The following is a 10,637-nucleotide window of genomic DNA, read 5'->3' on the forward strand; positions in this document are numbered from 1 at the left end:
GGTTGTGACTTCTCTAGCACTCTGAGCCCTATGCTGCCCTTCCACGGCCATCGGTGATGAGTTGTGGAGTAGCTTGGTGAGAAAAGCAGCACGGTCTTGGAAACTTGGGATTTGGGGACCGGACCCAGGGAAATCCCTGGGAAATAACAAAGCAGCATTGTTGATGTAAGAGGAAGAGACTTATTTATAACAGATTTAAAGGACTTAATCCATTTTGCAAAGCATAATTAAGTAAAATAAGCATCAAATTGTAAAACCGAATAATAAATAAACAAAAAATAGATTCAGTACTAGCAGAGTTGTCTGCTCGTTACCTACCTTGGGGGAAACACTGTCATCAAATATTGATCACGTAAGGCACAGTCCATGTGGTCAGACACACTTGGGCTGAATCCTATTTGGCAACTTACTGGTTGCGTTAGCCTGGGCAATTTGCTTACCTTCTCTGAATCTCACAGAATTCTCAGGTGCTCTTATTGTCCCTGAAAAAAATGATACTGCTACTCGTTATCCAAATGATACTACCACTTCCCTCAGAGACACATGATCAGAGGAGTCTGCTGTCATTTTCTTTTTTGGTTATTCTGAGTGCCATTGTCCTCCTTCAGAACTATTTTTTAAAAAATATTTATTCATTTTGAGGAGAGTGCAAGCAGGGGATGGGCAGAGGGAGGAGAACAGAGGATCAGAAGTGGGCTCTGGGCTGACAGGCTGACAGCAGCCAGCTGATATGGGGCTCTAACTCACCAACCGCAAGATGGTGACCTGAACCCATGTTGGAGGCTCAGCTGACTGAAGCACCCAGGTACCCCCCCTTCAGGACTATTTAAATCAGTGTGACTGCCCCTTCACCTTCTTCCCCGTAATCTCTTCCCTTTGACTTTTACTGATAAAGTCCACTATCTATGGTACTTCCTGAAGCAGATTTCTGAAATAAACATCTACGTTTAAGTTCTTACTGTAATACACCTGACCTTGAGGCTTTTCTGGTCTATTCTATGCATTTACTGAGAAATTCAATAAATATTTTATTTAAAAGTGTGCAAAATTTTGTACAAGTGCCATAAAAGCTGTAAAAAGACATGAAGCCATGGTTTTTACTTGAAAGAATGTATAATAAAGTAAAAGTAAAAAAAAAAGTATTAGAATTACAAAGTAAGATTTGATAAAAATTTATATAAGTATTTAATATAATAGTAATAATAATAATGATAGCTGATGTGTACTGCGGTGTCACTACCGGCCTCTATTTTTCTAAAGGTGTTGTATATATTAACCCACTTAATTCTACCTGTAACTTGGTGAGCTGGATGCTCTAATGATCCTCATTTTACAGATGAGGAAACTGAAGCATGCAGAGTTTAAATAATTTTCTCAAAATGCGATAGTCCCCTAGGGAGCCCAGCCAGGCTCTTGTCCACACCCTGGGTCCCTGTGCGGTAGATCACTATGCCAACTGGAGGTCACTTGGTATCATTATCTTAACGCTTTTCGTTTGGCCGCAACATGAGAAAAGAGCTCTTAATTACAACTGGCTTGTTCAGGTAACATTTCCTGGAGAAGATAACTTCTGAAAAATTACTGAAGGAGCAGATGGAATATTTTTTTTTGTAGTATTCAATTTTCCTGACAATAAAAGTGATACAAGCACATTGCAAAAATTTTAGAATATACTAAAAAGCCCATGGAAGAAAATAAAAATCACTCATAATATCTACATTCAGAGTTAATAACCGTTAACATTTTGGTGTATATCCTCTGGGTGGGCGTGTGGGTAATTTTTCTTCTTTATCATGGTATGATGTATTTTTCAAATGTTTCCAGTGCAGTTATGTTGATAATAAGAAAGCGACAAAATAGCACAATACCTTAAAAATATTTTTCACCCATTAATTCAACTTTTAGAAAGATTTCCATAGGGAGAAATCAGGAAGGAATTTACATATTTACATATATATAATCTATCTCTCTTTTTCAAATATGTATTCTCCTCTATTTTTTTTACTAAAATATGATTATAGTATTTTACAACCCCGTACAAATTTGTTGGTGTAACAAATATCCTCTCATGTCACTACACGTTTTTCTATGACCCAATATTAATATATTTTTAATGTATTTTTAGCCAAATAGCATGTTTTTAGACATTTAAACCGAGTGGCAGAGAAGCTGTCTACAAAGGCTGCAGTCCCTTCCCATGATGTTGAGATGTTGCTGAGAAGTGGCTACTTACTTAGCCTGGGTCTCTGCATCTTGTTAAGACCACATGACTGTTTCCCAGCCTTCCTCTGTATTCCCCTGCATCCTCTGCATTTCCCAGCATTCATCTGAATCTTGTTAGGACCACGTGACTGTTCTCTGTTAAAGGAGAAGTGGGCAGAAATGATATGCACCACTCATAGAACCCATCTTTAATGGACTCCTTCCCCTTCCCTCCTCTCCCCTTTGTCTTCCCCCATCCTCTGTCTACAGAGAGCAAAGGACTCCCAAGAAGTGAGGTATGACATGACATATGAAGGAAATAACAGGATCTGTTTTTACCACATGGAAGGGTGCCCACCAAACATCCTCACTGAACCCGAGCAAGTAGTAACCTTTGTTGTAATTCACTAAGATTTAGGAGTTAATATGTTAAGCAGCTAGTCTTACCTTATCTATTACGGTTTCCCAATTTTTGTTCTTTTAAATAAAAGTTTTAAAAACATCTCATAGATGTTTTCTTTTTCCTTTTTAATTTTTTAAAGTTCTTACTTAAATTAGTTAACATACAGTGTAATATGTTTCAGGTGTATAATTTAGTGATTCAACACTTACATACAATACCCAGTGCTCATGACAAGTGCACTCCTTAATGTTTCATTGATTTTTTTTTTTTTGCTTTTAAACTATAAGAGCAATATATCCTTTTTGAAAAATGCCTGGCAACATAGAGATCCACTAAGAAATAGCCAACAGATTTTCCTTTCCCCTTCTTCTCTCTTTTCTCCCACCAAATTTTCCCTCGTATACTCTCCAAGTGTTTTATGACCAATATTTGATGTATATCTTTCCACACTTTTCTTTATGACCATTTAGAATGTATAAAAGCACAAACACTACATTTATTCATAACGTTTGCCTAACTTTTAAACAGAAAAGCAAATTTCAAATAGGCTGCAGGAGAAAAAAAAAACAGATTGCAAAGTATTAAGTCTATATCCATTTCCGCAAAAGAGGGAAAAAAAGAAAAGCCTAGCATTTTAAATAAACATTCTTATTAAGCAATAACATCATACATCTCCAAAGAGTATTTTATTAGAATAAAAGATCAGAAATGCAATCAGTGGGTGAAAGGATATGCACAATTTCAAGTGTGTTGATCTACATGGCAGAATTGCCCTACAGAAAGATCAGACTGATTTTGCACTTCAACAGTGTGAGGGATGCTTCTGTTACTTGTGGTGTGCTGTATTTAATATCACCACAGAATTGTTAGTTTCCTTATATCAGTTCTGTAGGGCAGCTAATTTCCATTTCATTTCAGTGTGTTATCTTGTAATTGCTTTTTTTTTAATTTCAGAGAATCTTTGTTTTTATTATTTTATTGAGAACATAGTTTAAGTTTCAATTATGTATCAGCAATTCTTAATTATACAGGCCTATCTTCTTGATTGTTTTTTTTAATGTGGAGTATTCTTTTCACTATCCCTAAAGGTTTTGGCTTTATTTATTTGTTGGTTGGCCAATTGATTGGCCTTGTTTCTCTATTTATCCTTGATATTTGACCTGATATTTGCCCATAAATAGTGCACGTTGAATGTTTCTGAGTCCTAGGAAACCCCTGGGTGATGTATAAGCCTCCTGTCAGAAGCTTTACAGTGGCTGGATGAGTTTATATTACCAGATCACGGATGCCTGAGAAGTGTGTGTGGGCTGCATATGGACCCTTGTGATCCTAGTGGCTGAGTCTCTTCTCTGCTCTCGAACAAATTAAGGGCATACATAAAACCACCTAAGTAGTAAAACAGGACATATTTGGTCACAAGTCCTGGTTGTCAAGGAGACTACTGAGGTATAAGCTGAAGCTGAAGCCAGATGTAGAGAGCCTTGAAGATGACAGACAAATAATAATAACCAGCATTTATATTCTGCTTTACAGTTTTCATAGTGCTTTGACATGTGCTATTTATGTTTACTTTGGCTCTGAGAAATAGATATTATCTTTGCTTTTCAAATGAGCCTCAGAAAGTTTATGTTCTGTGTCCAGGTCATTCAACAAGTAGGCAGAAAAACCAGGAGTTAATCCTGAACCTCTCTGGTTCTAAACGCCCATGTGCATTCCACTGTACTTGGCCATGTCAAAGAAAATTATAATCAAAGATTCATTTTGTGCAATGCATAATCCAGTGATAGTGTGCATGATAGACAATATAGAGAAGATCTTAAGGAAGATACTTCCTCCCCTCTAATCAAGCTGTGGCCAGCGTGTATCATATAATACAGCAATGCATTTAAGTATGGGCTCGGAAGCCAGAATCCTTAGGTTTTCATGCTCACGTATCACTTCCACGCTAAATTTGGGCAAGATACTTAATGTTTTTGTGCCATAGTTTCCTCATATTGAACGTGTTTACCTCAAGGCTTCTGGGTGGTTCATTTGGTTGAGCATCTGACTCTTGATTTCAACTCAGCTCATGATCCCAGGGTCATGGGATCAAGTCCCACATCATGCTCAGCACAGAGCCTGCTTAAGATTCTCTCTCTCTCTCTCTCTCTCTCTCTCTCTCTCTCTCCGTCCATCCCTTCCTATGTCCCTGTCCCCTGCTTGTGCTGTCCCCTGCTTGTGCTCTCTCTCTCTCTCTCTCTAAAAATAAAAAAAAATTAAATAACTATATGAGGTAAACACCTCATATGGTTGGGTTTTTTAAAATTATTTTAATGTTTATTTCTGAGACAGAGACAGAGCATGAGTGGGGGAGGGACAGTGAGAGAGGGAGACACAGAATCTGAAGCAGGCTCCAGGCTCCGAGCTGTCAGCACAGAGCCCGACGCAGGGCTCGAACTCACAAACCGTGAGATCATGACCTGAGCCGAAGTTGGTCGCTCAACCGACTGAGCCACCCAGGCACCCCTCATATAGTTTTTTTTTAATTAAATAAGTAAATGTATGTAAAGCGCTTAGATGATACCTAGAACATAGAAAACTCTCATAAGTCATAGTTATTATTATTTTGCAGCAACCACCTATAAGCCAGGCCCTTTATGGGGCAATTTGTACACATTATGTTTAACCTCATGAAGTAGTTATTTCCTCTATTTTACAGAGAATGAAAAGGTCTGAGAGGAATTCTAACGTTCTTCTGTTGAACCCTACTATTTTGAATGACTATAGCACTTATCTTAATTTTTAAAATTTAGATGTTCTTATACTCTCAATTGTGTGAAAAGATTCTGGATTGAGAGATGGTTCTTTTTGTCCTCTGCACCTGCCGACTATGCCTGGTTTTGTTCAGTGCCTAGAATGTAGGAAGTGCTCAGTGACTGTTTATTGATAGTAGGAATAAGAATGATAGATTAGGAAGCAGAGTGACAGAGAACTTCTGTTTCTCTTTGTTCCGCCATCTTACTCTTCCAAAGAAAGCACTTCCATGGAATTTTCAGAATCTACCTTGAAACAGTGTACACAAAGTATTTCTTCACTACTTTGCTTATTGCTATTCTGTGATCTACAGAATCCATACATTTTTTGGACTAGAGAAGGCACTCTAAGAAGCTGAGTCAGAATTTTGAGCATACTATGAAAATACAATGGAACTAGCTAGCATTTGTTTTTCCTCTCTATTGCTGACACAACCATGTTTAGAAAAGAGACTACATCAGGAAGAAAAGGGCATTTATCTCATTTTATTGTTTATGTCACATTTTGCACTGTAACTGAAACTAAGAGTGAGTCTGAAACCAATGGTTAAGGAAGACATAGCTTATTTCTGAAGACAAGTAAACTTCCAAACAGAGCATAATTTTTGGTATGTCACTCGTGATTTTCTAGACCTTCTAAGATCGTTTGAGTGAAGGCAGGGATATATTACAGGACATTAAGTAAAAAGTAAGGAAATGTGAATAAAGGATAGACTTCATTTGTTTTTTTATCCTTTTTTCACATTTCCTTTGTTTTTCCTAATGCTCTTTTTCTGTTCTAGGATTCTATCTAGGACACTGCATCCTGGATTATGTTTAATTATTATACCTCCTTAGACTTCTCTAAATTGTGAATGTTTCTCAGACTTTCCTTATTTTGGGTGACCTTGAGGGTTTGAAGAGTACTGGGCAGTTATTGCATAGCATTTCTTTGAATTTAGATTTTATTTTATCTGATGTTCATCTCACGGTTAGATAGAGCTTATGGGATTTTGGAGAAAGACCACAGAAGCTAAATGCCACTTTTATAATATCATATCAAAGATACATACTGTTAACATGACTTCCACTGTTGATGTTGACCTTGATCACTTGCCTTAAAGTAGTGTTTGTCAGACTTCATCACAATAAAGTTACTCTTTTTTTTTTTCCTTTGGAAGAAAGACACTATTTTCAACCTATATTTAAGTGGTAGGGAGTTGTGCTCCTCAAGGGGACATTATCTGCACAAGTTATTCAGAAAGGTTCTGCACAGGAGATTTGCTATTCTCATTCATGTATTTTTTTGGGTTATAATCCAATACTACATGGTTTATTTTGTTTTGCTCAAGTCATTCCACCTTTGCCACTGAGAACTCTTTCAGTTGATTCCTGTGTCCCTTTGAAACACCTGCATCTTGTGTAAGCGGATATGTTCGTGTATTTGGGTACTACGCTAACTTCTTGTACAATAAGATGCTCCAGACTCTTGCATGTTCCCTATCCTGACTCTGCAATCAGCCACTTCTAAAGATCCCTCGTTCTTTTTATTAGAGAAACCAAGATCTGGTGCCCAGGCATGCTCATTGTTATTGGGATCTCGTACTCAGCCCTATCAACTAACAGAGTAAGGAAATACATATTTTTATCACTTATGATCACTCTCGCTGTTTTGTTGTCAATAGACTGCAGAAGCAAGGAAACCAGGGAGGAGGTTTTTGTCATAATCCAGGAAAAAGGTGATAATGACCCATTTTATTTACAATAAAATACAGTTATTGATCATGTTCATTATTGATATTCAAGTGTCTACTATCTGAGTAGATTCGCTTGCACTTTTGCAAGCTATTTAGTCACCAAATAATTGAGTACTTAATGCAAGCTTAGTTCAGGGCACAGAGTATACAACCTTGAGTAAGACTTGATACTTTTACATGGATACCCAAGTGGCTGCCATTTATTGGCATTATTGGTACTGTTGAAAACAAACATGTCAGTGATGTAGGTAGGGGCATGAAGTACTAGGCTTGAGGTGATGAGTAGCCACAGACGGAGAGGGATACATATGAGAACTAAATGAACAGGGAATTAACAAAACTGGTATTTAACTAAGTATTGGGAAGTAAGAAACAGGTTGATCAAAGAGGAGTTCAACCTTTGTAGACCATTCTAAAGATAGTGATATTCACAAAAGCAGTGGATTTCAAAGTTGTAATTTATTTGAGGGGAGGTTGAGTGCCAATTTATGTAAGTGGTGCTTGTGGTAACATGAAGGTTCTTATATTTAAGAAAAAAATATTCAGTTGTCTTTTAGAAAAGAATGAAACCTCATTGAAGACTAATCAAGAATCCAGTATGTTAAAAGTGTATGGTTTAAAGTATCTGAACCATAGATATTTAAAAATCTGTATGCTCTTGTACAGGAAACTTTTTTATCCATATGTGCATGTATATTGGGAGCCTGAGGACTTCATCTTTTAAAGGATCTTCTTGACAGGTAATAATCATTGCTGAATATAATTGATACTAGCACTTATTGAGAGTGACCAAGCATTTAATAGTTTTTCTCTTTGTCTTCCTAAAACTGTAGGAAAACAGAGGTATTATAAATGCCTGGCATGTTCTGGTTAAGTTTTATAATTCACTTATTATGAAAATAGATGGAGACAATGAAGTTGTCATATGATGCCATGATAGTCTCAAAGATCCAGTTAATGTTTAATAATGTTTACATACCTGACATGAAAAGCCAAGGATTGACTTGATAAAGCCTAACGGCTGCTAAGATCTGGTACTTTTGTAATGTCTTCAAAGGAAGTGGATCAAAAAGAAATTCTTTAATAGAGTACTTCATACGGCAATATCCTTTGGAGGAACCAGTTCAATTGACTACATTTTGTAGATAAATCCTCAAATTCATCTAAGAAACTGATGTAACCCCTACTGTTGTTCAAATGTAACAAGGATCTAAATGAGATCAAGAATGTGTGTACTTTGCCAATTGTACATGGAAGTGTATTAATATTCTTAATTCTTGGGGGTCTAAGACTTGCTTCTGTAAAGTCATGTTAGAAAAAAAATATATTACACTTCTGGAGACTTTTGCAACTGAAAATATTTTTTTTTGTATACTTTGTCCCATTTAATTTATCCTCACAATAGCCTAATATTATTAGAAAAGTAAATACTATTATTTCTGATAATAATGATTATTTTTAATTTAGAAAGATAGGTAATTTGTCTCGAACCTAACAGCTAATAAGTGAAGGGCAGAACTAGAACCCAAGTCTTCTGACCTCAGGCCAATAAATTCAGCACTCACCTCTTTTATTAGAATTCAAAACAAATAAGAACATGTCACATAGTTAATAACCTTGGACTTCAATTTTATCATCTGTAAGATGAAGATAATATTAACTCTCCTCTCCACTTCACAAATTGTAATTAAATATGAGTTAAATGCCAAACTATTTAATTATTTCACATTTTACAGATTATTTAGTTTTTGAAGGCTCCCTTTTTCTCCGTTTGCACATTTGCAACCAAATGGATCATGTACGATTTGGAAATCTGACCAAGGAGTAACAGTTTTCATGCTCATGTTCTACATACAATAAAACCCTCTAACTTAGAGTTTACATCTCATCTCATGGTGAAGACTTAAAGGAAGGGAGAGTCCGGAAGCATGAACTCTGTCCAGGGTTGGTGGGTGATGCATCAGGGAGAGGGATTTCCTCTGCTGCAGGGTGTGTTGCAAGCAGAAAGCCTTCTCCACTTCCTACTCCATCCAGGCTGCTTTCTCAGTCTTGGGGCGAGGAAGAGATAGCAAAAATATCTTTTAATTCTTGTGATGTGTGATAATGCTTCTTTCCCAGAGATCTGGATATCTTTACTTTAAACATCCAAATTTCATCATTTAGAGTAAGCCTAAAACTTTCTAAGATATCTAGAAACTCTTGGAAAATCACTTCTCTGGCTCCTGGAATGATACCAATTTCATCTTGTGTCAACCTTAATACAGAACATTACCACTTTCTCAATAAATCCAATTAGTCAAGGCTTTTGGGAAATCTTACTAGAATTAGCAGACTGAATTGAAGATTTGGGGGTTACTGAGAGAGGTCATATAATACTGCACAGTCTTCCTTCAGTCTCTTTTTTTTTTTTCTCTCTTCCTCCTTTTGTGCTCCACTGTTTTCCTCTTTCTCACCCCTTTCTGGTCTTTTGCATCTTCCATTGTTTGAATATGCCCTTGAGGTCTCAGTCTCCACCCTGACGGCCCAATGGAAACTTATCAAAATATTTTTTTCAATCACAGGGTTCTCACTGAGAAACTCAGTTGAAAAAAAATGTTCCAGTTTATTACTTAGTCTGGTCACTAAAAATCATGTTTAAGACATAGCATAAAGCAGCACACATGCTTTGTACCATATGGAACAGAGCAAAATGGAACCCAAAACTGGATGTAGGACTTCCCCCTTCCTTCAAAAAGGTGATGTTTAGGGGCACCTGGGTGGCTCAGTCATTTAAGCATCTGACTTCAGCTCAGGTCATGATTTCACGGTTTGTGAGTTCGAGCCCCGTATTGGGCTCTGTGTGGACAGCTCAGAGCCTAAAGCCTGCTTCGGATTCTGTGTCTCCCTCTCTCTCTGCTCCTTCCCTGCTCATGCTCTGTCTCTCTGTCTCTCAAGAATGAATAAACACTAAAAATATTTTTTTTAATTAAAAAAAAAAGATGATGTTAGTAGCACAGATCAGAACCATTACCAGTAGCAACAGCAATAGGAGATGGTCACCACAGTGGGCAGCTAATCTACACCAGTTTATCCTGGTGTGACGAAGAAAACCAAGGTTTATGAGATCAGCAGGAGGGGAAGAGAACAGCAGCTTTCTTTCCTTGGTGTTGGGCCCTGACTCTGAAATCAAGAACAGAAGGAAACTCACTGTGGCTGCTATAGCACAGGGCTATATGATCTGATGATTCAGAGTTATAGGGCTGGGAGTGGGAGAGAAGAAGGCTGTTAGAGATTAGATAGGAGGATTACACCTGGCAGTAAACAGGACACATTACCTGGGGAATTCCTGGATGAGTCAGAAGGAATTTGAGCATAAGCTGGGGTTTCCACAATGCTGTGGGTGAGTGCTAAGCCTGACAAATGCAATTGTGTCGCTGCTATTGTGACATTGTTCTACTCCTCAGTTGATGTCATCGGAACAAACATGCGTGGGTTACACTTGCATTGCTCCTGGGTAACAATTAG

General features: G+C 37.4%; 1 long non-coding RNA gene across 1 annotated transcript in view; it reads right to left on the bottom strand.

Annotated features, from left to right (window-relative positions):
- The window catches only part of LOC122241466, a 29,009-nt gene extending 18,486 nt beyond the window's left edge, over nucleotides 1–10,523 (bottom strand). Inside the window, exons 1-5 of the long non-coding RNA XR_006221634.1 lie at nucleotides 10,448–10,523; nucleotides 10,144–10,292; nucleotides 9,016–9,181; nucleotides 2,234–2,358; nucleotides 319–482 (exon numbers count right to left, since the gene is read on the bottom strand). This is a non-coding gene — a long non-coding RNA (uncharacterized LOC122241466). The remainder of the gene's footprint in view (nucleotides 1–318; nucleotides 483–2,233; nucleotides 2,359–9,015; nucleotides 9,182–10,143; nucleotides 10,293–10,447) is intronic.
- Nucleotides 10,524–10,637: the final 114 nt, after the last annotated feature.

The sequence above is a fragment of the Panthera tigris genome, chromosome C1, assembly GCF_018350195.1.
Source record: "Panthera tigris isolate Pti1 chromosome C1, P.tigris_Pti1_mat1.1, whole genome shotgun sequence".
Lineage (NCBI taxonomy): Eukaryota > Metazoa > Chordata > Mammalia > Carnivora > Felidae > Panthera > Panthera tigris.